The sequence below is a fragment of the Meles meles genome, chromosome 3 (assembly GCF_922984935.1).
Source record: "Meles meles chromosome 3, mMelMel3.1 paternal haplotype, whole genome shotgun sequence".
Classification (NCBI taxonomy): domain Eukaryota; kingdom Metazoa; phylum Chordata; class Mammalia; order Carnivora; family Mustelidae; genus Meles; species Meles meles.
The window spans coordinates 68919469-68947022 of NC_060068.1; positions in this window are offsets into that span (position 1 = coordinate 68919469).

Genomic DNA, 27554 nt, shown 5'->3' on the forward strand with positions numbered 1-27554 from the left:
AGGAATGTCATGTTCTAATGAGTTGACTCTGGGTGGGCTTCTGGGTGGGGGCTGGTCACCAAAAAAGACCAAGTCATGATTAGAAGTTTGAGACTTTCAGCATCACCCTTCATTCTCTGGAGACAAGAGAGAGGCTGGAAACAGTTAACATTTCATCATACCTGTGTAAAAAAGCCTCCGTAAAAACACCCATAGGACAAGGTTCATGGAGATTCTGGATTGGCAAACATATTCATGCTGGAAGATGGTATGTCTTCATGGAGACTGGATCTCCTGTGCTTGAGACCTTCCCAGATCCTATGTATCTCTTTATCTGACTGTTCATCTGTATCCTTTTATCACATCCTTTATTATATAATAAACTGGTAGACCTGTATGTTTCTCTGAGTTATGTGAGCTATTCTAGCAAATGATTGAATCTGAGGAGGGGGGTCATGGGAATCTCTACTTTGTAGCCAAGTTGGAAGTTCTGGGCAACCTGGAAACCTACTACTTACAGTTGGCATCTAAAACTGGGGGCAGTATTATAGGACTGAACCCTTAACCTAACCCGTAACCTGACTAATTCTAGTTAGTGTCAGAATTGAATTGAATTGTAGGACACCCAGCTGGTGTCACAGAAAACTGCTTAGTGTGAGGAAAAAAAAAAGAAAGAAAGAAAGAAACTCCACACATCTGGTGTCAGAAGTATTGTGAGTATGGTAGCAGTGTGAGAGTAAAGGAGAAACACAGAGAAGTGAGTTTTTCCTTACAAAAGGCCCATTACCTATAATCAAATCTACCCATAGAGGGTCAGAGAACAGTGTGTGAGTTCTTTTGTGGCTCAGCCACAAAAGCCATCTACAAAAATAGGACCATTGCTTTAGAGGAGGGTAAAAGATCTTTGAAACCTTGACCTTGGAGAATGGAGAATGCTTAGTATTTTTGTTTACTTATTTTTATTTATGTTAAGCTAGAAGTTTCTAAGTATGATTCTGTGATTCACAGTTTACCTACTACTTTGTAACCATACTGTTACATTTCCAATAAGTTGTGACAAACTGACGGGACATTTGTTTGTTAACTCTGCAAAGTAACCATTATAAACAAGTGACATGCTTTTATAAAATAGATAATTATGAACATCTAAGATCATACACACTTTCCTTGGTGCATATGTTTTATTGGTTTTCTCTGCAGATTAATTTTTTTTCATCCAAATAGTCATCCCTAAGTTCCCAAATTTATATAAACTCAGTTTTTACCACCAGCAGAGACAAATTAGAATGGTTCAATCCTAAATACAACTTCCTGGAAAGAGAATCTGATTGGACAAGCTTTAGTGTAGTATCCAAATCTGACCCAATTAATTGTGACCTGTGGCCAACAGGTTACCAAGTTAACACATTGGTTCCATGACTCCTCTCTGGATGGAGTAGAATATTTGCTCTCAGAGAAGGAGGCTGACAACCTGCAATGTATAGGCTGCAGGTAGAAGTTGAAATACAGTACAGTTGGAAGTCATTGCCCTAGTATATTATTAGTACAATTAAATTAGTAGTATACCCTCAAAGTATTTAACCATCACAACAACAACAATAAAATTGCTCCTTTGAGCTGTTATACCTGTTAAAATATTTTATATGGTTTTTATTTAAATTAATAATATAAAGAGAAAATGTGATTTGGGGCACGTCATATTTAACAACTTTATCATTAAAAATGACTGTATACAATCATAATATCAATGAATATATAATAACATATAGAGATGAGAATGGGTTTTTGAGTAAAGTTTATAGAAAGTATATGAAATAGTGATTTGAATGATTTAAATATCACTAGGAGAGGTATTTTATAAATCAAACAATATTATTTCAAATTCCAAACTCAAGGAAGTAAAGAAAGTGTTAAAGATTTGCATTAGGGCAGTGTTTTCTAAAGTATTAGTTTACAAGCTGTGCCTCTAAAAGTTTCTATGTTGTATGTAGGAGAATTACTCACTGTGTTCACCTCTTGAAAATTCACATTTCATATTTGTATATCAGAAGCTCATAGGAGTGATAGTTGTTTAACTTTGTAACCCAAAATAAAAATGTTGCAGAATTAGTGTTATGAACTCAGCAAGTTGTCTTACTTTCAGGGCTTCGTATCACTCACTACCTGTTGGTTTTGTGTTGTTTTTTTTTTTAAGATTTTTATTTATTTTTTTGACAGAGAGAGAGAGAGATCACAAGTAGGCAGAGAGGCAGGCAGAGAAAGAGGGGGAAGCAGGCTCCCCGCCAAGCAGAGAGCCCAATGTGGGGCTCGATCCCAGGACCCTGGGATCATGATCTGAGCTGAAGGCAGAGGCTTAACACACTGAGCCACCCAGGTGCCCCTACCTGTTAGTTTTTATATTCTCGTATAGTCAGTTGGAATTACTGTATTCTAATAGTACATGTTTTAGAAAAGAATTAAAAGAACAAGGGTCAGGCAAGTGTTGGCATTTGTCAGTCTCCTCAAATCCTCTTTGGTATTCAAACAACCCCTAATAGAGACCATATCACTAGGAAGTATGTTTTTAATGATTGATAATTGATGGATTATCAGTTTGTGTTGGACAACTCCACAAACCCCTGAAATGAGCATATGTTGTGAAGTTAGGCTTAGTCATTCTAATCTATACTTTTATATACTGCAAGCATCTCATCTCCATGGATACCATAACAAACAGATGTTCTTAGCTGAAGCCACTTTGAAAGAGTTCAAGTGATGATAAATGGAAAAGAAAAAAAGATAAAACTTCACTTTATTCTTTACCAAGCATGTTATAGCTTTAGTCATTTGTACATTTATCCAACGAATGCTTATTGAACATTTACTATGTGCTGGGCACAATGTTGAGTTAGGCAGTCCTGCCCTATCGGAATTGACATTTTGTCATGAGAAAGAAGCTTGTCTACAATTACACTATATTCCAAGAATAAATACAGATTTTTGGGGGGAGCTGTAGGCTTTGGGGCTGGTATGAAGGAGGTTTGAGGTTGACTATTAGCCAATTACTGAAGACTTAGCATAATGGTTCTTGAACTTTAGTGTAAGTATGCATTAGCATCATCTAGAGGGTTTGTTAAAACACAAATCCCTGCCCTCAACCCCAGAGTTCCTAATTCAAAAAGTCTAGTGTGAAGACTGTGAAATTGCATTTCTAACATGTATCTAGGAAATGCTGATGCTGCTGGTCTTGGGACCACACTTTGATAATCACTAACATAGGGAGTGTATTAGTTAACTATTGCTACTATAACAAATTACCCCAAAATTAGATGTCTTAAAACAATAAGTATTTATTATCTTACATGGTTTCTGTGGGCCCAGGAAACTGGGAGTCCTTAGATGGACGGTTTTGTCTTGAAGTCTGTATGGGATTGTGGACATTGGTTAGAGCAACAGTCATCTAAAGGCTTGACTGGGACTGGAAGACCCACTTCCTAGGTGGCTCACGCATGTGTGACTATTGACAGGAGGCCCCAATTTCTCACTGGTTGTTGGCAGAAGGGTTCAGTTCCTCATCACAGCTATGCCTTCCTTATCTCTTCATAGGGATGCTTGACTATCCTTATGTCATGACATCAGGCTTTCCCCCGAGCAAGTGATCCAAGATCAAGAACAGGAGGAAGCTGCAAAGACTTTTATGAAAATTGTACATGATTACTTCAACCACATTAAAAGTGAGTCACTAAGTCCTGACCCATTTAACGGGAGGGAAATTAGCATCCACCTTTTGGAGGAAGAAGTATCAAGAGACTGTGGATGTATTTTAAAACCAGTATAGAGATTATACTCCAGTACTTCACTAATAATTAATTTTGACTTAACTATTAGTAAGTTAATCAGTGACTAACTCTTCCAGGATGATAATATGATAGAAGTAGAAATGTTGCGTGGTGGGAATTCAATAGCCAGAATTGATTATTACTATATTTTTACTTTCTGTGACTTCAAAATATTTTGAAAATGATATTAGTATAACAGTATTACTCATATTTTGAATATTGCTTATATTTTGGCTATTCCTATTTTGCTTAAATAAAGAGACTAGGCTGTCTATTTTATGTGTATATCTATGGATGGGTGAATCTATGTAGCTCTGAGTGTAAGTTTGAACTAGTAAAGGTTAAGAACATGAGGTCTGGTGTTTGAGTCCTGGCTCCATCCCTTACTAGCTGTGTCATTTTAGGTAAGTTATTTAGCCTCTCTAGAATTCAGTCAGCTTCCTCATCTGTAAAATGGATTTAATAACAGTACCACTTTATAGAATTGTTCTGAAGATTAAATGAGACACTAAATGTTAAAGACCTTAGAAAGTACTTGAATATTTTTGTTTCATTATTTATGGACACACACACACACACACACACACATTAAAATAGAACAATTCAAGAGGGATTAAAATAAAAAAATATACATTGAATTTAGAGCATAGCAGACTCCCTAATGTTTGGAGAGATAGAAAAATTTATATCTCAGTTAGACAGCTTTAAATTAAACTCTCTTCTGTTTAAAGGAAACAAAAAATCCCCAATTCAGCTATTTCTTGTAACTTGCACTCTAGCCCTTGCTATACGGTTTCCCTTTATCCTTCTCCATTCTTCCTCCACTCTTAAGGAACACCCCCTTCCCCAAACTTCTTGCATTTTAATGCAGAGAAATGTAGTCCTCCCTTTCTTTTTTTTCCCCTTATGACCTGATTTTCTTCCATCCACATGGGTCAGCAGGATATTTTCCTATACAAATATCATTCTTTTGCTCTGTAAGAAGAATTCTGGTGCTAGTTATTTAATATATATTTTAAATTCTGCCATTATAGATTAATTCTTAAAATATTAGCAACGATGACTACTGATTATGCACTGTTTGTGGTAACCATGAATAAGCTGAGCTTATGACCTACTCAAATAGAAAGGAGGCAAATTGTAGGTCTGGTGCATAGCCGGACTTGGTAAGTCATGAAGAATTATGTATCATGAACATTGTTTTTAATAATCCCAATTGTCACTTTGTATTCCATGTCACATAATTCTGACTAATGAAAATTTTAAAACCTCAATTTACCAGAAGGCAACTAACCTCAATTTGAAGTTTTAGAATACACTTTCCTTAAAAGACAGAGTTAAAACTCAGGGTTATCGGATCTTAGATTCTGGCCCAGGATTCTGTGTCTTTAACATCAGAGGTGTAGAAAAAATGATTAGTGGTCAGGAAGATGGCTGAGGTGTTAAGTCTTGTCATCAAAAAAGGCTTTTTGTGTGTTGTGTATCCTTTACTTAATGCTTCTCTGTTTCGTCTTAAGATCAGAATCAGGATCACCTCAGAGTTACATACATAAATATCAGATTCTAGTGGAATCTCTTCAGGTAGAGCCCCAGGATCTGCACTGTAGTAAGTTCTCCACTAATTCTTCTCTACTATAAAATTTGATCTGCTCAATTAAACAGTTTTAGAAAGATGTCCAATAACAAACTTGAATCTACAAAAAGGATTTTCCCATTCATGATTTGTTAGCCAAAGATTATATTAAACAATCTAATTGTCCTTGCTAATTGAAATTTTATTATAATATGGTGGGTTGATCAGTTTTGTTTTAAAGATTCTGTTTGTACCTTTTAGTTAGACAGTCAGTGTAGCAGTGAATATTTAATGACTGGTTTTAATGAGACAGGTAGTAGAAGAGTAGAGAGGTATAGAGTGAGAAAAAGTTAAGAACTTAGATCTCCTTACTTCTAGTCCAGTGCTATTTGTGTGGGTTTTTCCTTTCTAGGGCTTTTCACCTCTCATGTTCTGTTTTTAGTTTTTAGGGTTTTGTTTTTGTTTTTTAAGATTTTATTTATTTATTTGACTGAGAGATAGAGCCAGAGAGCACAAGTGGAGGGAATGGCAGAGAGGGAAAGAGGGAGAAGCAGGCTCTGCACTGAGCAGGGAGCCTGATGTGGGGCTCGATCCCAGCATCCTGGGATCATGATCTGAGCCAAAGGCAGATGCTTAACTATCTGAGCCACCCAGGCACCCCTGTTTTTAGTTTTAGCAAAATTAAGACTTCACTCATTTATTTTGATTTTTTTTTCAGGTTTCATTAGGGGTGTGTGGTTTGTGTGTGTGTGCACGCGCGCTATGGTTAGAGAGATCATAGGCTTTGAAGTCAAACTGAATTGTGAATTCCAGTTCTGCTACTTACTATCTGAGTGACTGTGAGCAAATTTAATAAGTTCTGTGAACCTCAGCCTGTTAACGGAATAATTCCTACATAATAAAGTTACTGTAATGATGAAACAAATAAATGCTTACATTTCTTTCCTTTACTTTTTCCTTAGAAAAATTCTGGCCAATATAAAAAAATATTTAAATTAATTTCACTCGAGTAATGGTATTTATCATTTTCAAATTATCAAATTATTTGTGTTTACTTTTTACTAATAGGCAGTTTGAAGATGAGCAAGGGTGTTTTTCTGATTAATTGGTTGTTCTTTCACTTCACAGTAGGTATTATTGATCTGTCTTCTTTGTAAGGAAAGCATGTATCAGAGTTGCAAGGTACCAAGCAGTCTCTTACTCAGACGGTATCTCCTTTAAGATAGTACCAGGATCCATGCTTTAGGAAGTGCAAGGGAGAGAATTTTAAGTTATATGTGCCCTAAGGTGTCTTGGATTCACCGATAGAGAGACACAATAAACAGATGGAAAGGTAAATAAAAATAGAAGACTTACATAACATTTAAAGCAACTTTAGAAGAGCTGACTGACCCGGGCAGTGACTAATTGTCATAATGCTCACAATTAGCATGAATACATGCTAATGCAATTCTCTGAAGAAGAGTCAACTTTTACATAAAATAAAAGCATGCACCTGAAGCTGATATTGACAACCAGAATTATGTTTTTCCCCCTCCTATTTCCAGGACAACCCAGAGAGGACGCAAAGGAATGCTGTCCCTACTTATTTACCAATCTCTATTGTAAGTTCATGAGGCATAAAACTTGACCTTACTTTTTCGTGTTAGAAATTATTCGGGAGAATAGCATTGAAGTATGTAGTATTTAATCTTTTTTGGTAATGATCAAAATAGGCAAAGAGAAGGACTAAAATGTTCGAGCAGATGGAATGTTTCCTTCCTCCTGCTTACGGTATTAGAGCATATGATATAAACAATGGCTTATGCTTTGATTCTAAACACCCTTTAATAATGAGTGGAGAAGCTGAATCTGTATACCTAGACAAAGTAAAATTAAAAAATCAAACAAAGGTTAAATTACTTAATTTTAGAACCTAATTTGAATATTTCAGGTATTTATTTTTTTCCACACTTTACCTTGCCATCAGTGATTTTTTTTTTTTTTTTAGGATTTATTTTATTTTTAAGTAATCTCTACACCCCATATGGGGTCTTGAACTCACAACCCTGAGACCGAAAGTTGTGCGCTCCACTGTCTGAGCCAGTCAGTTGCCCCACACCAGTGATTTTTTTTTTTTAATTTCATGTTTTCCTCCCTTATTTCATTTAGGTTGTGTAGGATTTGTACACATGTGTGTTATCTCTTATGAACACTCCATATTTTCTGGTTTTATTAGATGTTCAATGCCCATACTGATTTTTTTCTCCTGTAGCCCTGGAATCAGTCATTTCTCCAAAGAGTCCTGGTTCCTTTTATTTATATCTTTAGAAGCCAAGGTATGTTCATTTCTACTCAGGTGTCATTGCTTCTATACCCTATTAGTGGACATAACAAGGAAACACATTCTCTCTCTCTCCATGACTTTGTATGTAAAAACTGTGATTCATACCAATATCCCCCAATTCCGGTCTCACACCACTGGATCCTTTCTAGCCTTACTCCTTTCATTATCTGTAAATAGATACCTGGCTTTCATTGTCCACAGTATTTTTATTTGCTCAATCCTAGAATATAGTTTCAGAATAATTTATTAATTAGGGGATAATACTTCTGTACAGTTTCTTTTGTCTTTAGACTTAAAATATATATTAAAATATTTTTATCTGAAGTTACTTAGGTTAGTTCTTTTTTCCTTTGTCCCCTTAAATAGGGTTATATTATTCATGTCTGATATAGTTAGACTCATTTGTTGCTGTTTATATTCCATTCTGGGTTTTCTCTGAGTCCTGGTTGATTTTAAACACTTATTTGTATTTTTATTTATATATATGAAACAAAGTCATTGTTCTAAAAAACCAGAATTATATAAAAAGATATACTTAGAGATAATCCCACTTATGCATTCTACCTTCTCCCTTTCCTCCATTTCTTCCATTCTGTTCCTACTCCTCATAGCTACCCAATTTCATTAATTTCTGGTTTATCCTTCCTATATGTCTTTTCACTAAAACTAGAAGATACATGTGTATTTTCTTATATTTCCCTTTACTTTTTCTTACATGAATAGCAGAATACCATAGATACTCTTTTGCATTTTGGTGCTTTCTCATAACCAGGTATCTTGAAAATCACTCTGTATCAGCTCATAAAGATGTTCCTTATTCTTTTCTTTATAGCTGCATAATTCTGTTTGTGGATATAGTTTGGTTTATTCATCACCATTCCATTTAGGGGCATTTAGGTTGTTTCTAACATTTCAGAATTATAAATAATGCTGCAATGAATAACCCCGTACATATGTGTTTTTCCATTGTTGTACATGTATCTTCAGGGTAAATTCCTAGGTAGCTGGGTCAAAAGGTAAATGCATATATAGTTTTATTAGTTATTGTCAAATTCCCCACCAAAAGGGTTTGTCAATGATATATGAGAGTGCATGCCTTTCCACAGCCTCACAACGGAATGCATTCTCATACTTCTAAATTTTTATTAATCTGGTTTGTACAAACTTTAGTTTTAATTCTCTTAAATTTTACTGTTGATTTAGAACTACAACTTTGAGGGGCGCCTGGGTGGCTCAGCGGATTAAAGCCTCTGCCTTTGGCTCAGGTCATGATCCCAGGGTCCTGGGATCGAGCCCCGCATCGGGCTCTCTGCTTGGCTGGGAGCCTGCTTCCTCCTCTCTCTCTCTCTGCCTACTTGTAATCTCTATCTGTCAAAAAAAATAAATCTTTAAAAAAAAAAAAAAAAAAAAAAAAAAAAAAAAAAGAACTACAACTTTGAGAATTACTCTTCTTTTTTTAAGATCTATCTGATGATTGTTTTGAAATCCTGTAGTTTTTTGATTTGGGGGGGGGGTCACAGTCATAGGGTTTGGTCTATCCATTCACTGACTACCTATTGAAAACATATCGTGAGTGGCCTCTATTTCCCAGACAATATGCTAAGACACAATACTTGCCCTCGAGTTGCTTACTGACAGTGAGGAACAGGTTAGCAAATAAATGGACAGTTATGAGATACACACAGTTCTGCATGGACAAGACCTTCCAATGAGAGAAGAGAGAGCCAGATATACTCTGAAATTGCAAGTAATTTAATGCAACTTCCATATAGAATTCATCTATGTACTCATAGATGTGGTGAAATGAGAGAGAAATATAGTCCAGGAGGCATGTTGAGAAGTTTAGATGTCGTCTAGAGGACAAAGAAGACTTACCAAAAAGTTTTAAGCAGAACAGAGATGTGATCAGGATTTTTATTATGGCAATGACAATGAGGGATTTTCAAAGAACTCAAGGTTTATCCTCAATGTGTTAAACTATATTTAATGCATAGAGGTAAGTATGCTAGGTCATGTAAAAGAAAGGAATAACCCCAAAGGCAAGAATTGACTGTGACCTTATATAATGCAATACTTCTTTAAGAAAAAATGGATCGCTCTGAATGAGGTCAGCAATTAAACAAGCAAGGTAAAGGGAAGTGTTACCTGAGGAAGACTTTGCCTGCTTTGGTGGTTTAGAGTGGGTTCTTTATTCCAAAAAGGAGCTGCTCTTGGTGTCTGGGGTTTTCCAGGAGAATTTGAAAAACACTAGTCATTATAGTTATCGAAAAACAAGACCATCTATACCCAGAACAGCTTATGGTGTACATTAATGTGACTTTACTATTCAGATGCTTCATTAAGGTGACTTTATTATTCCAGTCTTTTCATCAGTCTGATTTTACTGTTTCAGAAAGTTCTTGCCCGGGAAGATCAAGTTGCCAATAAGTTTATCATTTGTTTCAGAAAGTTTCTGAAAATCCCCCTCCCCCTTTTTAAAGATTTATTTACTTTTAGAGAGAACATGCATGCTGAGTTTGGGGGAGGTGGAGGAGGGGGTGGATGCAGAGAGAGAGAATCTCCAGCAGAACTTGCACTGAGCTCAGAGCCCAAAGCAGGGCTCAGTATCTTGACCCTGAGGCATGATCTGAGCCAAAACCAAGAATTGGAGGCCCAACCGACTGAACCACCCAGGCATCTCCTGAAAATTCTTTTAAACCGATATTAGACTATTCAAGCTAAAACAACATCAAACAGCTCTTTACTTTTTAAGAATTGCTTTGAAATCCTTTATTTTTTGAAAACTTTCCCCCTTTGGTATCTATCAGTCCAAAACTGTTAGATCACAGATTTGCCTAATCATAACCAAGCCCTTTTTCTCACACCAAAAGATCCATCTTAAACCAAACTCCCCAAATCTTAAATGTAGGTGATTTTTGCTTCTCCTCTTCAGAAACACCACCAAGATTCTTGTCCAAGTAGTGGCCTCACTTACTGTGGCAAGCAACAAACTCAAGTTTGCTTTAGGAACAGATTATTTTGGTGATGTTTTCAGGGAATAAAGTACACACAGCATTCATTTCTCATTCCATCTACAAATGATACTTTTTGCGTAAATTGTGACCCATCGTTTGGAACCCTCAGCCTAAATTAACAGTTTGAGGAGATCTGAGTTAATTTTGTAATTTTTTTGTCTTTCTTTCGACCTGGCTCATGACATTTACAGGTAGAGCAACATCAAGGAAGGGCCTTGTGCCTCACTCATAATCATTGCTATTCAAATTCGTGCATTTGGAAATGTATAATAGGTTCAGGAAAAAGTGAGTAACCTATATATCCTAGCCAATCAGCCTACATCCACCAGGAAAGGCTTTTAAAAAAAAGAGCTGTATAGATTTTATGTAAATTTGGTATTTATGAGCACCAAACTTTTAGCACTGACATCTGCCTGAGAAGAAACTTCATTTACAGCAGCAGCAGAAATGAAGTTCACTGTGAACTAGTTTTGGATACCATATGCTTTAACATGCAGAAGAGGAGGGGAGAAGAGGCCTTTGAAAAACTGAGTTTTCTGGCTCTCGCTGTGTATGATGTTGCATGACAACATTGTGACATCATAACGTAGGCTATTTCATTTGCGGTTTGCCCCACTCCAGTGCCTGGCCTGCTATAGCACTGTTGGGTGTGTGCGGGGGGCCTTCCCTTCATGGAACTTCAGGCACTTCCCAGGCATTTTCTTTCTAAACCTCACAACATCTCTCAAAGGTATTGCCAAACTGGAGACAAATTTCACAGTTTAATCATGTGGAACACATTGGTAAATATAGATGTGCCTTTTAGAAAGTTGCTTCAAAGTGTATTTTGCAGCTCACGCGACTGTTTCTCAGGGTGTAAACCAGTGGTGTAATGTAAAGCTTTCGGCCCTCCCCCATGGGAGCTGGGAGGAGAGATGTGTTGGCAGCGCACAGTGGTGCAGGAGGAAAGGAGGGTCGTGCGGAAAAGGCAGGCTGACGGTTTTGTTACACGTCCTGCCCTTTTCTTCCTATCTTCCCCACACAGGGGTGCCTCCTTTTGCTCCAGCTCGATCTGTTCTTTTGCAGCATCAAAAGAGAAAACTAGCTCTAAAATTTAACTGTAATTAGGAGTTTTAATTTTTTTTAGGAGTTTTAATTTTTAATTTAACTTTGTAATTAGGAGATTTTTAAGGCACAACACAAAAGTCCATTTAATTCACAAGGCCTATTGATTATAATCCTGGCAATCCTCCTTCCTTCCTCCCTCCATTCCTTCCTCCTTTTCTCTCTTCCTTGTATATGTGCTATAATCCCAGCAATCTAACCAGCACTTACAATGTAGTTTTATGGGAAAAAGAATTCTTATGAAATGGGAATGGGGCAACATTGCAGACATGTCTGTTTCTTGCTCTAATCTCTTCAAATCCAATATGAAGAGGAATGGACTTTTTCTCAGAATATCTCTGCCTCCCCAGCTTCCCCTTTTCTTTCCGTCACCCTTACAACTCCTGATCCCTTAGAAAAGATCCCTTCATGTGAAACAGAAACCTGCACATGAATTCTAGTGGTGTCCCTTAATACCTGTATAAACCCTGAGTCATTAAGCCTCTAAACCTCCCTGAACCTGTTTCCCCATTTGTAATTTTTTTCCCCATTTGTAATTTTTACATACTACTAAGTTACAGGGATGTTGTGAAGATTAAAAAAATAATATGTTTGGAAGAGCCGAAGAGCTGAAAATAATATGTCTGGAAAAATGTGGCCAGTGAGAAAAGTCTTTGACCGTCTGGTTTTCTGGGGATGATTTGTTCCACCCTTTTTGGTATCGTCCAAGCCAGGACATTTTCAAGAGTGGAAGAGGGAGCTTCAGGACAGCAACACACATAAACTGGGCCTCTCCCAAGCAAACCTGGATGTGTGATCAATCTCTATAGAGAGAATTTTCAGAGGGCAAGAGCCTGTGCCTAATTGTACACGTTATTGTGGATGGGGATGCCTGCATTCTATGAATAAAAATATCACTTATTGCCCACATACAAGCTGAACTTCTACCACTTCTCTCTTATTTTCACAGCTCTTTGTATAACTTGTGCTTCCCCAAATGTGCTACATGGACAACAGGTGGCACATGCGACTATTTCAAGTGGTATACAGCAAACATTATTATTTTTTTAAGCTGTCAAGTCAGATCTATAATCTGGGAAGTAAAAATTTTTTAAAAAGTTTATTTAGACCAACATTGGAATTGATTTAAAGAAAACAAGTTAATCAAACTCAGATGAGTTTACGATTATAGGAAGGGTGACCTGGAATGACTAACAGGTGGGAAGCCCGGTTTGATTAGATGCAGCCGGTAGAATGAAAGAACAAGCTACTCAGTGTTTGGATAAACAGCTTATACTATATAACCATTCCAGGACAAGCACTGTGTTTAAGAGTTGGAGTTCGGGTAAATACCCAGTTGTGGCCCAGATGAGGAGAACAGAAATGGAGTAACTGCAGTTGAAAATTAGCCTTGGATACATTTTTCTGGTAAGTCTTGGGCGTCCCCGCCATTTTTATACATTATTAATATAAACTATGAAGAATTGACAACACTTGGCAAAATTTCATACATACCCTGATTTAAACTTTGTGGGGACTTTTTGGGAGACATGATTTAGGATGGGAACTTATTTCATCTTGTTTTGAGAATTCTAGGAAAAAAGTCTCCTCGAACTGTTTGAACATCTCATTTAATTACCTGGTAATCAAAAAGTCTTTCTGATTGCGGGCCCCAAAACTTTGCTTTAAATGTATTGTCCACAGAAACAGAAACATTGGAAAGGCGTTGCCATTCTACCTCTCAATATTTGTTGCAGAGACCACTGACAGCAGCGGACTTCCTAAGCCTCACCTTTGTGTCTTCTCTGTTTTCTTTGTGCTTGTGATTTCTCTCGTCAGAAATGAATGCTTCTTATTCTTTGTTTGCTTAAAATAGAGACAGTTTAGATCATGTACTAAGTTACTTGAGTATGAGTGATTAGAGGTCAGCCCTTAGCAATTATACTTTTGCAGAAACACATCAAAATATTTGATAGATGGTCATTCACAGATATCTGTGTGCACTTGAGCTTAGGGTTTATAAAGGTTTACAAGTATTTATGTATGATTTTATGTGTATTTTCAGAGCCTTTTTTTTTTTTTTTCTGGTGGAACTTTGAAAAATGAAGAGAATTAAGTTGTTTCTAAAAAGCCAAAGCAGCCTGCCATCTCTTTTTCTTTTCTGGGCTACGGTCCAATTTGCACAGCAGTTGCAAAGAAAAAGCAAACGCATCACTAGATTCAGCGAGAAATATTGTAACAGTATGTAATCTCTGTCAAGATAAAATTGCTTTGTGATTTACATTACAATAAATCCTGACCTTTAAGTGCTGCAGACTAAGCTAATCTGTGAAGTACTTTATTCCAACACTGAATCAGCGAGTGAAGCTCAACCAAATTGACTGTATTAGTCCCACCGTGGTGTGGTTAAAGAGCCTATATATATCGAAGCAGATTACAGAGCATTGTTCTATGTGTACTATAATAAGTAGAATAATTGAAATATTCAATCTGTTTCATCATTGTGAAATAATAGAATTATTTTAACCTCCTTTCTGTTTGCCTATTATGGGAATTACAAGTAGCTTCATTTAAATATCATTAGGGCCTGATTTAGATCGATGAGAACAAGGAAATTCAGAATTAAGGCTAAAATACCACATGACATTTCAACCTTAATTCACTTCTTATGTCTGTTAATTATTTTCTTTTTCTTTTTCTTTTTTTTTTTTTTTTGGTTAAATAGTTAAGACATTGTGTTGAATTTCTCAGTACTAGCTTTTTGCTTTTTGACTCCCCAAGTCAAGTGCTAAGTTTATCAATCATTGGAGAATAGAATTTTCTCAGAAATATGGATTTTAAAAATCAGTTGAATTTACCAATTTTGGGAGATTTTTAGCCATTATTTCTTCAAGTATTTTTCTCTCCTTTGTACTTTTGGCTTTTCTCTAGATTTTGATCACATATGTAGGAGACAACTTTATATTATCCCGGAGGTCAGTGGTACTTTTTCTCCCTCCAGTTTTTCCTTTTCTCTCTATGCTTCGTTTTGGATAGTTGCTGTTGCATGTCTTCAAATGCACTCCCCCCCACCCCTTGCAGATCCTAATTTGCTGTTAACCATAACATATCTTTAGCTAATTCTTTTCTCTCTCACATGTGCCTTTTTTCATGTGTGGTGTCTATTGCTTGGATACTGGATATTGTGCTTTAGTTTTTGAGTGCTAGATTTTTTTGGTATTTCTATAAATAGGATATTTTGTATTTTGTCCTGGTTGAGTTTTAAGCTTTGTTATGCAGCTCCAGAACAGCTTTTAATCTAGGGCTAATTTGACCCTGCAACAAAGGCAATATAATCTGAAGGTACCTCCTCATGCTTCCGGTATTATGAGGTATTTCCATTCTGGTTGGTAGGGACAAGCACAATCTCTGGGCCTGTAGGAGTGGAAACTGGCCTCCTGTTTCCTGTTGCTTCTTTATTTGGTCAAAGGTACTATCTTCTCTTGTATGCAACAGCTGAAGGTCTGTGGGAAATCCTCCACAGAGCTCTGGAAATGTCTTGTCTGTGTAGATCCCTCCTCGCTGGTACTTTGCTCTGGAAATTCTACCTGTCTTGGCTTCCCTGAATTTCAGTTTCTGTCCCTTCAACTGAGCAAGACCACGGGGCTCAGTTTAGGTTTTCTTCTCTTCTCCGAGAAGAGGAAACTGCCTTCAGGAAGTAAGTTGGAACAACAGTGGAACTCACACTGTTTCCCTTTTCTTAGGGACCACACTCCTGTGCTGCCTATTGTTCAATGTCTGGAAACAAGTCTTTCCTGTATTTTTGTCATATTTTCTCATTGTCTAAGGTGGGAGTCTCCTTGTTACTCCATCATGGCCGGAAGCAGATGTCTCACATAACTGGAGTTTACAAGGTAGTTTAAGATTTTTATTTAACTTTTCATCAGTTCCTGCCAACATACATTTCTGGAGACCTCAAAGTGACAAGAAGGTTATTAAAACAAATTCTGGACACAGTAAACTGTAGCATTGTTAATGCCCATGTCTAACCACAATGCAATATAATGATTGGAAAGGACATAGGGCACCATAATCACTTTAACAACCTAAAATTAGAATTTTTTGTTTTTTTACTTCTTTCTGAGTTATACACAAGAAACCAGAGCTAGAGTCCTTCTTTCTAACAAAAGTCATCTTCCTAATAAAATGGGATTTCCTCATAAAATAGTGCTAGAGGCCTCCTCCATTGTTTCTTATGGTAACCGTTGCTATACTCTATTTTAAAGTTACATTGAGTTAAGGGGAATAGTCTTCATTTTAGTAAGACAAACTTTTTTGTTATTTTGTGTTTTTTTATTTTAGATTTTTATAATAAATTTATAGGGTACCTTGAGGGCAGCCCAATTTGCATCATAGGGGGCCACCTAAGAAACTCACTTGGGACAGACCACTCTGTTCTGCCTTGGAGCGCTATTGCCTAGAACCAGAATTTTTCATGAGATACCCTACATTATAAATAGAGACATCCTTGGGGCACCATATCAATGTATACTGGATGATCTTCTCATGCATTTTTGAGAGGAAAACAGCAGTTTTGATATCAGCAAGATGAGAGCAAATATTCTTGGTGGTAAAAGGATACCTGAGCACTTACCTGAAACAGTAGTATTTTTAAAGGTCAATTTCATAGTTCCAAACAATTTAAAAAATAAAATACAGTAATTTTCTGGAATCTTTTGCTTTAGTGCTTAAAGAGTACAAAACTAATAATTCGAAGGAAAGATTATATAAAAGTACTGATACATTGATGTAGATAACGTTACACACACATACACATACACAGTCTTTCAGGTTGTTATTTATTTTCTTAGCAATTTTTAAAAAACTGCTAACTAATAGATTGGTATAACCTGATGATTTACCAACATTCAGATTTCCCGTGACATAATCAACAGACTAATGTATATGAGTCTTCTGTTATATCAATTAAATCAACATGTATGTCTAAAACAACAATTTTATTTTTGTTAGGCTAAAGCCTTAACCTTGGCCTGTGACACTTTGCAGTGATTTGGGGGTTTTCTTGTCCTCAGGTCTGTCGAGAGAGCCCTCTCCTGTCTCACACAGAAATGCCAACTTCACACTCAGTGTGTAGCTGTTGTTTTGTTGCCAACTATTTGATTTGAGGATTCAATAGACTATTTTATCACCTGTTTTGTTTTGGATGTTGGTCTGTGGGTTTTTGGTTTTGTTGTCCTGTTTTTATGTTGGTTTCTTTTTGACAGAATTTGGGGTGAATTTAAAACTACCCCACTGTCGGGGCACCTGGGTGGCTCAGTGTGCTAAGCCTCTGTCTTCGGCTCAGGTCATGATCTCAGGGTCCTGGGATGGAGCCCCCATAGGCTCTCTGCTCAGTGGGGAGCCTGCTTCCTCCTCTCTCTCTCTGCCTGCCTCTCTGCCTACTTGTGATCTCTCTCTCTCTGTCAAATAAGTAAATAAAATCTTTAAAAAAACAAAAACAAAACAAAAAACTACCCCACTGTCACCACCCACCACCATTTCCCCAGAATTTCCCTCTACCTTGACTTCGTAAAAGCTTTTGTGTATTCTCCTGTTAAAGGGAATGAAATGGTCTCTTAATATCCCTTCCAACTCTGAGATCTGTGACTGTATAAGATAACCCTGTTTGGACCCAAAATGAAGTGTGGCCTCACTCTCATGTTTTGAGACCCCTCATGTCTAAGATTAAGTCACTGTGTGTTATATTCTTCGCCTGAGTCAGTACTTGTCCTTACATCCTTCCCTGTATCTATCCATCCGTCCCTGTATCTATCCACCCACCCTAACACAAGCACTGAGCCTCTACCATGTACTAGCTTTGTTTCTCCAGGTCCTTATCAGGTTTGCCTGTGCTATTTGAAGCTATAAAAGCCACACTATATATATTGTTTCTCTGATTTATGAGCACCAAAGCAGACTTGATTATTACTTGGAGGTGAAATGTGAGTGTTATGTATTTTGTTGTTGTTGTTTGGTCAGGGTAAGGGGAGAGATAAACTGTTCCAGCTTTTTAACATAGAGGATTTCTTGCCTGCCACCACAGTCTGGACCACTTAGCATGATCAAATTGGGGCTTGAAGTTTCTCTAGGGTTTAATAATCAAAGAAGAAAGCCAGCTGACCTCACCATTTGGTTAGTAGCCAACCTCTATGATCTTGGATGAACTGAAAAATCTAGGCCTATGGCAATTCATATTATTAGTTTATAGGCATGTGACAACTTGGTGTTACCAGATAGACTTATGTAGGCAGCTGTTTACTCTGCTCTGAGGCAGGACAGTCCTGCTGAATAGTTATCAAGAGAGACTCGAGCGAATGGGGGCCGAAGATGCACTCAGAGAATGTACAAGGGCATAATTTTAGGCAATGCTTTATTCCTCCAGAATAATCCTGAGCTCAACAAATGTAGATTATTTACCTTTTACCACATTCCCTGAGGTCGTACAATTTATGTAATAAATATTTATGGAATACCTACTATATACCACTCATTTTATTAGGTACTTTATCTTTTTATCTAATATAATTTTTATCATAATCTTTTTCTTTTTTTAATTTTTTAAAAAGACTTTATTTATTTATTCATTTGACAGACAGAGATCGCAAGTAGGCAGAGAGACAGGTCGGGGGGTGGGGGATAGCAGGCTCTCTGCTCAGCAGGGAGACTGATGCGGGGCTCGATCCCAGGACCCTGAAATCATGACCTGAGCCAAAGGCCGAGTCTTTAACCCACTGAGCCACCCAGGCGCCCCTCTTTTTTTAATTTTAGAAAATATTTTATTTATTTATTTTAAAGAGAGCGAGAGAGCATGTGAGCAGGGGGAAGGGCAGAGGGAGAGGGAGAAAGAATCACAAGCAGACTTAAGCTCATGTAGAGCCCAACCTGGGGCTTGATCACATGACCCTGAGATCATAACCTGAGCAGAAATCAAAAGTCAGACACTTATATGACTGAGCCACCTAGGTGCCCCAATGTTTTCTTTTTTTTTTTTTTTTTTTAAAGATTTTATTTATTTGACAGAGAGAGAGATCACAAGTAGGCAGACAGAGAGAGAGGAGGAAGCAGGCTCTCTGTGGAGCAGAGAGCCCGATGCGGGGCTCAATCCCAGGACCCTGAGATCATGACCTGAGCCGAAGGCAGCGGCTTAATCCACTGAGCCACCCAGGCGCCCCCAATGTTTTCTTTTTAAAGTCATACTTACAGGGACACCTGGGTGGCTCAGTCGGTTAAGTGTCTGCCTTCAGCTCAGGTCATGATCCCAGGGTCCTGGGATCAAGCTTCCCATTGGGCTTCCTGCTCAGCAAGGGGTCTGCTTGTCCCTCTCACCCCTTCCCCCTACTTGTGCTCTCTCTCTCTCTCTCTCACTCTCTCTCTTTGTCAAATAAATAAATAATATCTTTTAAAAAACCATGTTTTATTTACATTGTTTGTTTGCATTATTATGATCATATAAATTTTTTGTTTACATTGTTATGATCATATAAAATTAATGCATAGTGAGCCATATATTATACTATATTTCATTTTCTTTCTGATATAACTTATGTTTCCTCTGAAATAAAATAATTTCCTTTTCTTTTTAAAATTCTCTATATAAGTATCACTAATTCATCACCAATTCTCTGACAGAACTGAAATTATTTTTTTTTAAGTTTTTATTTATTTATTTGACAGAGAGATAGAGAGCACAAGTAGGCAGAGCGGCAGGCCAAGGGAAAGGGAGAAACAGGCTCTCTACTGAGCTGGGAACCTGCTGCAGGGCTCAATCCACAGACCCTGGGATTATGACCTGAGCTGAAGCCAGATGTTTAACCAACTAAGCCACCCAGGTGCCCCCAGAACTGGAATGCTAATACTTTGGGTGAGCATTGTATTTACTATGTGTTAGAGATATCTCTACTAGAGGTCTCTGTTACGCTCAAATACATCCCGGTTGCTAAATAGACCTGCCCCATAACTGTCATCCTGAGATTTTCACTTACATGCCTGTTACACCTTTTTATTGTGCCCCACTTAACTCTAGTGATTTTTCTAACTTTTCTGCTCTTTCATTCTCTTTATGCTTCAGTTTGGATTGTTTTTTTTTTCTAATGAATTATTTCCTAATTTATTAATCCTTTCTTTTGTTTGTCTAATCTGTTGTTATACCCATCTACCAATTTCTTAATCTAAGTTATTTTATCTTTTAATTCTAAGTTTTCATTGGAATCTTTTTAATATAGTCAGTTCTGATGAAACTCATCTTGCCACTTATTTTCCTGAAGGTTATTATAGCTATTTTGAAGTCCATATTGATAACTGTAATACCTAGACTACCCGTGGGTCTCTTTCTGTTTTCTTTTTTTCCCTTTGTTTTAGTCATTTTTGTCTTCCTGGTGTGCCTGGGGATTTTTTTACTTAATGCTGTACATTGAAAATCAAAATGTATCCAGGTTATGGATGATTTTCATCTTTTGCCAGAGAGAATTTTCTCTTCTTTAACAGACAGAGGAGGGATAGATCACTTTGGTACATTTGCAGATAGTCTATTTCCAGTCTGTTCTTGGTCTTAGAGGATTTCCTTTTGGGGATCTTTGTTGAGAATCTGGAGGTGTTTATCAAGACCTCTTATCCTTGTTGGGCTTTGAACTCCAATTTTCAATTTAACTGTGGTCATTTAAAGATTTTTTTTCATTTTTTGCTTTTAACTGCAGATTTCTGCTTGGTTTCTTGGCTTCTGAGCCTGCAAAATTTAAGAATCTGCAAATACCTTGAGGAAAAAAAGTTCCAAGGAATGTCAAGTTTACTTCCTCCTGTGGTCCCCTTTACTTTAGGATATTGGGTCCTCAAATTTTGGAAGCCTGGGTATCCCTGATGAACTTGAATTTGAGTCTCCCCAACTGACAACAAATTCTAGACCAACCCTTTTTGTTCAGTTTCAAAACCCCACAATACAAATCAACAAATGCTCTGAGGACCATCAGTGAACATAAGACCACTTCAGTGTATTTCCCTTTCTCTGTGATCTTGGCTCTTCAAATCTTGGTTGCCTTAGTTGTTTTCAATGCCTTAAAAGAACTGTTTTGGGCACCTGGGTGGCTCTGTTGGTTAAGTGTCCAACTCTTTATTTTGGCTTCAGTCATGATCTCAGGGTTGTGGGACTGAGCCCTGCATTGGGCTCTGTACTCAATGGGAAGTATGCTTGAGATTCTCTCTCTTCCTCTCCCTCTTTTCCCCTGCCCTACCCCATCCCTCCCTCTCTCTCAAATAAATAAATAAATAAATAACTTCTTTATTAAAAAAAAAAAAAAAAGAACTGTTTTCACCCAGATTTTCATTTGGAAATCCTGACTTTCAGGAATTGAAAATTTTTTTTACATTAATTCTGTAATAATTTATTTCTTTCCATTTTAGTTTTTTCTTTCAGAAATTCCTGATATTTTGATATTGAATTTCTTTGATGGATCCCTTAATGTTTAACTTCTTTCTCTCACATTGCTATTTCTATGTCTTTTCCCTTGGGTCAATTCAGAGAAGAATCTTTAATCTTATGTCTTGGGGTATGGAGTAGGTATGGTTGCTGGTGTCTGAGAGCCAAGTATAGGATGGGGTTGTGGGAAAAGGTTGTTATTAATGTAAACTTCCACCCAATTCCCATCTTTTCAACTTCATATCTTTCCCATTCCTTCAGCTGTAACCTGACCCTTGATTCAGAACTTCCCTAGTTTGTCCTCTCCATAGAGTAAACTTCAGTCTTCAGAACAAATGGATGAGAGATATATGTCTATAATTTTGTTTGCAGTCCCACTATATACCCAGTTTTAGAAATGCTTGGTGCTGCTAGTTCTTGAGGCTTTCCAAGCTCTGTGGCACAATTAGATTGTAGACTTAGTTTTTGGCTTTCTCTGATATTTGAGACACTTACCTTTCATCCATTTGTTTTTCAGCTTCTAAAATTATCTTATCATCTCTTGTCTCCTGCATTCTTTCATTTTTTTGTGTCCTTACAGATTTAGACTTAAAAGTTTTTTTTTTCTTATGCACGTGTGTGTGTGTGTGTTTTTAATCCAGAGCTTTGGGGACGGACCCGAGGACAGGTGTGTTTAATCCACCATAATCACGGGAAGTTTTAAGTGCTTTGTATATATCACAACAAACTTCCATTGCAGATATTAATATATACAAAGAAAATACTGGATGGCTCAGCCAGTTGAGTGTCAACTCTTGGTTTTGGCTCAGGTCATGATCTCAGAGTCCTGGGACTGTGCCCTGCGTTGGGCTCCATTCTCAGCTGGGAGACTGTTTGAGATGCTCTCCTCTCTCTCCTCCTTCTGCCCAACCCCATCTCTCTCTCTCTAAGAATAAATAAATCTTAAAAAAGAGAGAGAGAAAATACTGATGGAACATAGTAAATGATAAAGTTAGAACTAAAACTCTGTCATGAAAACGCTCATTTTAGAATGAAGTGGGTTTTTTTCTTGTTTTATTTTGTTTTTACTTGAAATTTTAGGTTTTACTCACAATCATGAAGAAATCCAGTTCTTTTCAAAACTAAATGATTTGTGAAATAGGAATTTTTGCAACACACTTTTACCTCTCTATTTAGCAATAAATTCTTATATTCTTATCGCCCTCTAATAAATTTTCAAAATCTGATGTAATTTTACTAATATATTTTTCATTATACTTGAAATTACTAATACTATATTTTGGAGACATTATTTTCTTTTCCTTTATTAAAGATTTTATTTGTCAGAGAGAGAGAGAGTGCAAGCAGGGGGAGCAGCAGACAGAGGGAGAAGCAAGATCCCCACTGAGCAAGGAACCCAACATGGGACTTGACCCCAGGACTTTGGGATCATGACCTGATCCAAAGGGAGAGGCTTAACCAACTAAGCCACCCAAGTGTCCCTGGAGAAATCACCTTCTAATTGAGACTTCTCTAAGTCAAGATCATTCTCCCCAATAGACTATTTCCATTTTCTTTCACAGAGAATAAAATTTCTTATTTAACCCTCATTTTATGTTTTTACCTAAAGCCCCCCAAATTTTGAGAATTTCTTATTTTGTTTTATTTTGGGCTGTTCTAGAATTCCCTTTTACTTCCTCTCAATTTCTCTTTGATCCTGGCGGCACTTAGTAAAACTTTCCCTCTGTATTCACCACATAATGATTTGCTTTTTCTTTTTTTTAATTAGAAACAAGTAAGATCTTTTTCAGAAGACAGTTTAAACATTTTGTAGCAAATGTAACATATAATGATGGGAGAGTTTCTGTAAGAAACCCCCTAAAAGTCATGCCAGCTTCACTTTCATATTTCTAGTAAAGAATGGAGAAGGCCCTGCCTATGGGGCAGTTTCACATGAGGAAATGGAGATATGATGGGCTGTTATCACTTCTAAACATTTTTGTTCATGAGAGTTATAAAGGAACATATTTCCCTTTTGAAGTTGTCACCTACTTTCAGTAAAACCTTTGTCTGCACTTCCTTCCCTATTTTTAAGAGGCAGGGCAGTTATATCTGCTAAACCTTTGCAGGAAAAATATCCAAATAATCAGAGAACTGAAACCAATATGAAGTCATCTGATGTTATATAATATTATTTGAATTCCAAACAAAGTGGGTCTCAAATGATTTCATTGGTCTCTGTATCTCTTGGCACTCGGAAGCCTCAACTTTATGGCCTTTTCTGAAAGAATCAAAATTACTTTCTTTCGTTAAATGCCTAACAGATTTTTTAACTTATTTTTAAAAAATTTCTACTCCCTGGGAACTCTCTTTCCCCTCTGAGATCAGAAACAGTCACTTGCTTGGTATCTCCTTTGACTGATGTGTATATTCAGTTTATGTACTTTTCCTTCAAATTTGCACTTCTTTTTTTTTTTTTTTTTTTTTTTTTTTGAGGCGATCCCTGAACTGTTCCATGGTGTTTTTTCTCTCCCAACTGGATTACAAGCTCTTAGAGTTAACAAAGGAGTCCATGCTGACACATACACTATGCTCAGTAAATGTGGTTCCCTTAAATGCAGGAAATATATGCTTGCATTTTAATTCTGGAGTGTGTGTTCTTTAGTAAAGGAACTGATGAGAGCTCTCCATTTCCGCATGGGATCCTGGGTGGTCTGCTAGGGGCAAAGAAACAATAGGAGGCTCTGACATGGGAGACTTTTTAAAAGAGCGTAGTGATATTTAGGATATTTTCCTTGGTATCCTACTGGCATACACAGACTAGAGGAAGATAAAAATGAAATAAATAAGAGGAAACAGTTTTAAAGTAAAGTAGTTCAATTCTAGCTGAATAAGTGATCAATTAGCAGTTAGAGACAGATTGTAGAATTTTCCAAAACAAGTCAGTAAAGGGAGATCTAGAAACCACAGAGGAATATATATCTGTATCTATTATAAGTCATGGTGACCTCTTCTATAACAAGGGCAGCTTCCAACAGGCAACTCTGGGTAAGAATTTAAAAACTAGTGTTGGAGCCAAGTAGAGAAAAATAAAAGCATGAGCAAGAACAGCTTCAAAATGACTTTGTTTCAAAGCCTTTTAATGATAACAAAATATTAGCAAAGAGGAATAAATCCCTGAAGGAAGAAAGGTACAAGTAGGTATTAAAATTACAAATGTTAGAAAAAAGAATCACAAATTGATGCAATTTCCCCCCAAGAATAGCAGAAAAAGAGATATAAATCATTTTGATGAACTGACTCTCTCTGATGTTGAAATTACTTTTTTTTCTCTCTCTCTTTTTTAAGATCTTATTTGTTTATTTGAGAGAGAGAGAGTGCAACAGAGTAGAGAGAGCACAGGTCAGGGTGGAGAGGAAGAAGCAGGCTCCTTGCTGAGCAGGGAGTCCCATGAGGCCTCGATCCCAGGACCCTGGGATCATGACCTGAGCTGAAGGCAGACGCTTAACTGACTGAGCCACGCAGGTGCTCCTACTTTTCTCTTTTAATACCTAACTCATGCAGAAATATAAATTCTTGGTTCAAACTTGCGTCCTCTCTGCCTTGAATTGTGTCTGTCTCCTTCTATTCTTTAATTTGGTCTTTTAGGAAGAAAATTTATATGACTCTGTGCTGACATGCATGTGAGGTCTTGCTGACATTTTAGCCCAGACTGGAAAGTGAAACATCAAAGACTATAGGGAACATGGAAAAAATTGAGGAATAGCAGCCAGTAACTCAGATGATTAGAATAAGGGATGAGAGATATGATAGAAGCAGATGGTTACCAGTATCTCCCACATAGCAGGGTCCAATACATATTTGAAGTAAGAATGACAAAAATAAATACTGTTATTGACACTGAACAAAATTGTCCCACACCAAAACAGATAATAAAAATAGCTACAATTTATCAAATGCTTTACACATGCCACACAGTGTTCTAAGTATTTTTGTATCTTGTTTAATTTGTAAAACACCTTTAGAATTAAATATTATCCTCCATGTACCACTGAGGAAACCAAGGCTCAGAGATGTCAAATGTCTAGCCCAAGTACTCTTACCCAGTAGCCATTGGAGACAAGACTGGCTTCAATTCCATTTAAACGTAGAGCTTGAACTCCCAGATATTGTGGTGATTCCTCTTCTTGAACAAAATGGGTAAGGTCAGGATGTCCCCGATGTTGTTTGTAAGATGAACTAGGTTCCAATATAGCCTGGTATAGAGTTTTTGTTTTTGTTTGAACTCTAAAATTGCCTGGTAGACATCTTTGTCTAGATGTCCTATAGGCCAGAGTCAATTACTGAAGGGCTTTCCTTTGATAGAACTCATTGTCTTCCATGCAAGCTTCTTCCTTCTTTTTCCCTATTATGGGTAATCACACTATGCTACCCAGGAACCTATGAAGAGTCCTGCTTTTGTGGCCTCCACAGCCAATTTAGTCACTAAATCTTAGGTTTTCACCTTTGCAATATCCGTGCAATCTGAACCCTCTTTCTTTTCCACTGCTGATGCCTTTGTCAGGCCCTCATTTTTTTTCTTGAATTATGTCAGGAAAATTTTGATTTGTTTTACTATCTCCCATCATGGTCCTTTCCAGCTCAAACTCAGAAATGCAGCTGGAGTCATGGCCCCTGGTTAAAAACTGCTGCCCTAGAAAAAGAAGTCTCTTTGCTCCCATGGCTGCATTTATGATCTATATGCTGATAAATCATAAATTTATACCTCTAGTCCAAATTTTACTTCATAGCATCCATACTAATGTTTGCAGTTCAATAGACAATCCACCCAGTGCCTTCAACTTTCTCACTCTAATACTCAGGAGTTACAAGTTCTTACAGCTTTACTTCCTGAATAGCTTTCCTTCTTTCATTTTTCTCTAACCTAACTGGCACTATTATAGTCCAATCTTACACTTCTGCAATAGCCTGAGTCACTGAAGCAGCCATGATAATACCCTTCCGACTTGCTCTGTATCCATGGTTTCTCACTTTTAGTCTACTCTCCACACATTATGTTTCAAGTGCAACACACACTGTTTATTCTTTTTTTTTTACAATTGGATTTCTTTGAAATTGAGATAAATCTTATAATTTATTTTGTATCTGCAGTTTAATTATAAGCATTTGTTGTTTTAAATAAGTCCTATATAAAATGATACATTGTATATTCAGTGACATCTTAGAGTTGATGAAATATGATGATATTTCTGGATATGCTACTTTCTAGATATGCTACTACCCTGCACAGGAGCTTCTGTGATTTCCCATTTTAGGAAAAAATTAAACATTCTTCTTCTGCTGCTGCTGCTGCTTCTTCTTCTTTGTCTTTTTTTTTTTTTTTAAAGATTTTATATTTTTATTTGACACAGAGAGAGAGAGAGCATAGGCAGGGGAGCAGTAGGTAGAGGGAGAAACAGGCTCCCCACTGAGCAGGGAGCCCAAAGCAAGGCTCCATCCTAGGGCAGTGAGATCATGACCTGAGCTAAAGGTAGATGCTTAACTGACTGAGCCATCCATGTGCCCCTTCTTCCTTTTTTTTTTTTTTTTTTTTAAGTAGGCTGCACGCCGAGTGTGGGGCTTGAACCCAGGACTCTGAGATCAAGACCTAAGCCCAAATGATCTCTCTCTCTCTCTCTCTGTCAAATAAATAAATAAATAAATATTAAAAAAAAAAAAAAGAATGAGTTGCCTAACTTACTGAGCCACCCAAGTGCCCTCAATGAAATATTCTTAACATTTCTATGAGGTCCTGCATGTCTGGCCCTGATTTATCTCTATAGAATCATCTTGTGCTGATCTTCTCTAGTTTTCTATCCTTCAACCAAATATTATTTAGCAAATATTAATTGGCTGACTACTATGTGCTAGGTACAAGAATGATATAGCAATGAACCAAAGAAACAACATGGCTACTGCCTGTGTGGTGCTGACTATGCATTTGAAGACTCCTGGCTTATCCTGATTTGTCATGCTATTTCTTGTCTCAGAATCCTCAGGATTCTCTCTCTCTCTCAGGAAGGGCCCTTCCTCCTCTCTCAGGAAGGGCCCTTCCTCCTCCCCTTTCTCTATGTCCTTCTACTTTGCTAAGCCCTACCTCTTATCTTTCATGGCTTCTATTACACAGGTCTGCCCCACAGTTATTCTGTTCAGTACTCTAATGACTCCTGCACTTCTTTTTATGGCTCTCACAGCACTTGCTTTCTTGGGATCTGTCTTTCCTTCTGGACTGTTAGGCCCATGAAGGCAGTGACTTCATCTGTCTGACTCATGGCTTTCTCCCCAGCCCTTAGTC